This window comes from Notamacropus eugenii, chromosome 7 (genome assembly GCF_028372415.1).
Source record: "Notamacropus eugenii isolate mMacEug1 chromosome 7, mMacEug1.pri_v2, whole genome shotgun sequence".
Lineage (NCBI taxonomy): Eukaryota > Metazoa > Chordata > Mammalia > Diprotodontia > Macropodidae > Notamacropus > Notamacropus eugenii.
Window position 1 is genome coordinate 92,187,303 of NC_092878.1, and position 3,299 is coordinate 92,190,601.

The window sequence follows — 3,299 nt, forward strand, 5'->3', positions numbered from 1 at the left end:
GCAAACCTGAGCATGTAGAGTAATGGTAACTTCTAAATCAAAGTAATTTTCCTAAATGGATTTCCCTTTATATTAGAATATTTTCATGTAGCCAGGGTCAGCCTATGTTTCAAATATGAATCTATATATGCATCACACAGATTTTTTTGAAAAAATTATTTTATTAGGAAACTAACAGACAGATTTAATATATAAACAGCAAATTTGTTCTGGAAATGATGCAAGTGAAGATCTGAAGATGAACTGGGTTTCTTTAGCCAACTGTTGGCAATATGGCCTTTGTTCCTTAACTATAAAAGTGTTTTGCTACTCTCCCAACATTTCAGTCAATCCATGATCTCATCCATGAGGGCACTCCCTCTGTTGGTACTGATAGTAACCCATCTCCACAGTTTCTTCTTTTGATTTTTTCCCCTGGTCTAGAAATTCTCCACATAATTATATTCTCCATATGCTCAAAGTCTTTCTCTACTTTTTACATTTTGTGGGTACTGGTCCATCACTTATGTTGTCTTTCATTACTCCCTGATGGTTGCTACATGACTGGGCCAGCATAGTTTTCCCTTTCACACTATTTCTTGCACACAGTCTTCAATGAAAATAGGCATACTTTTTCCTACTACCTGTCTGTTATTCACCTCAGGGCTTCCTGGAAAACTTTGATTCTTCAGAGAGCAAGGTATTCCAAGATCTTGAACAGATCTTGAACACATAGGATTCTTAGAAGAACATTTGTGTTGAAAAGATGATCATATTTTATAATATATTTCAGGGAGAGGAAAATAGCACAAGATAGGAAAAAAAAGTATGGTTAATATTACTCCCACCCCCAATCCCCAACGTGGTCCATAGAACATTGAAAGTTCTTAAAAACTATACGCCTATTTTCACATCTTTACCAAAAAATTTTTGCTTATCTTTTATTATGTAAAATAAAATACCACTCACTTATGCTGGAAGGTTAAGCTTATGTATAGCTTGAAAAGATACCCCGAAGGTACAATCAAGTATTCTATTTTGGCGTTTGTTTTAACAAAGAGATACCTAAATACAGTCTGCACCAAATTCAAAAGGTTCATCTTCAGAAAACTCCTGAGGTGCAAAAGATAATTTAACACAATATATTTCTATTTCAACATGGACCTATTAGTATCCAAACACAAGCTCCAAACTTGCTTGGGGAGCCACCACAGATACCAATTAGCAATCAGAAAGTAATCCAGGTTTAGCTCTTTCCCTTTTGCTAATGCACAGGGTCCCTGTGACTTATCATCTTTTGAATTTAGGACCCTTTTTATTGGGTCAAATGCAGCCCTCAGAAATACAGGTTTGCTTCTCCTTGGATGGCCTAGAGAAACTAAGGGATTTTTGTGTCTGTTGTGTAAATCTGAATCAGGTCAGACACAATATTATCAATGATTGGTTTGGTAAAGTCTTCATTAAAAACCTGCCACCAGGGCTTTTCTGCTGCGGAATCAGCAGGCACCTCCACTCCATAGCACTGCTACAACTGTGTGCTGGATGGGATACTGATGGCAGAATGTTCCATGATAGCTATGCCTCAGCAGCACCCAGACTGCCCGAGAGGGGGGAAGCCTCTTCCAGCTATGATGGTTCATCCAATTATTTAAAAAAATAAGGTAGTGGAGCAGATATTTGTGGGGATGCTGGAAGGAGACCCAGAAATGCAAAACTCTCAGCATGAATAATTCACACTGAACAGTGCTGTCCCTCAATTCCCAGAAGCAGAAGTCTAACTTCAAAGGTTCACTCTTGGAATTTAAATACCTGTGAGAGACATTTATGATGTCTCTTGTCCTGTCTCTTGTCCTCCTCCACTTTACCTGCCAATTAAATGGCTGATATGGCTATGAGGTAAAGGTCATATGCATCTAGTTTGGTCTTGAAGAAAAATTTATGGTAAATGATACAGGCTGTGGCAATTGGAATGGATTGCATCCCTAGCTTGACTCCAGCCTCTATGATGAGCCTTGTCACTTTGAAGCAGACTTTGGCCTTGGAGGCAGGGTGCCTCTCTTTTCTCACTTCTTTAGCTTTGCGATGCTGCTCTCTCTCTCTCTCTCTCTCTCTCGACTCCATGGTGAGCACCCTCATCCCCAATGTATAGCTGACCCCTTGAATCCCTCAATGCTAAACAAGAATCCAATTCAAATTACAAGGAAGAAAAAAATGAGGTAAACCAAAAGAGGAAGAAACACACACTACTACTATGAAGTCTTTGCAGGAATGACCTATATACATATCATGGGAACCTTAAAACTGTGGACCTGTCAACATTCACAAAATATTTCCTACAGCATGCCATAAATCTTTATAATCACTCAACTGACTGAAAGGTCCAGAGAAAACAAGATTCCAATGTATTGAGGGTTTTTTGGACAATAAAGAATCCTTTGACTTCCCAGATTAGAACACCACCACTTACAGCCTCTCTTCCAACGAGGAGTCTCTCATAAGTATGTTAATACAAGATTTCTTGATGAGTGCAATAACATACTGCTGATATGCATCACTTAAATTACCAACCCCAAACAAGCATAAAACATAAGAGGGATGCTCTCCAAAGGTACATGTCAGTGTCATGTAAGATGGTCTGTACAGAATATAGGTGAGATTCAGGCTAAAATGAATGAAGGCTACTGTCATAATAGGACAGTAATACTACATTTAGTATTTAACAGGGACTTCTGTTTGCAATACACTATACAGAGTAAAGTTGGACAGTGAGGTTCTCTGAAGTTCCTGTTTGTGGATAATATCATGCTGATTACATCAAGCCACAGAATGTTATGGAGCATCCATACAGGGGGGAAAAAGATGAAAAATGCCTATTGTCCAGAATATGATATGCCATTGGATGGTCAGGCAACTGAATCAGTTCATATACCTGAAACAGACATTGTTGGTATACAAGTTGGGCTGACAATCACTTAGGTAGAAGAAGGTAGACTGGAACTATTATTTGTGAAACTCTGCAGGACATTAATGAATTGCATTTTCACCATCAATACTATCCATTGAATAAGTTAGGTTGAAACTGCTTCAAGTTGTTTCCCATGGTCTTTGAAACCCCATACCACTTTGGTCTCAAACTGGCCCCCCAGGGTGGTCATGCCCTCTGGGCCATGCAGTTCCATTTCAGGTTGGTGGTGCCTCCTGGCTTGGCCTGGGGCTGTCCACAGTTGCTGCTCGTGGGCTCCTGGGCCAAGCTGGGATGCTGGGAGCCTCAGAGGGCTATGTGCATGAAGTGGGAAGTCAATGGGGCCAACCACCAAATG

At 39.9% G+C, this 3,299-nt stretch overlaps 1 pseudogene; it reads right to left on the minus strand.

Annotated features, from left to right (window-relative positions):
• Positions 1-1,357: 1,357 nt before the first annotated feature.
• Positions 1,358-2,100, minus strand: LOC140514705 (cyclin-Q-like; annotated as a pseudogene).
• Between the last annotated feature and the right edge of the window lie 1,199 nt (positions 2,101-3,299).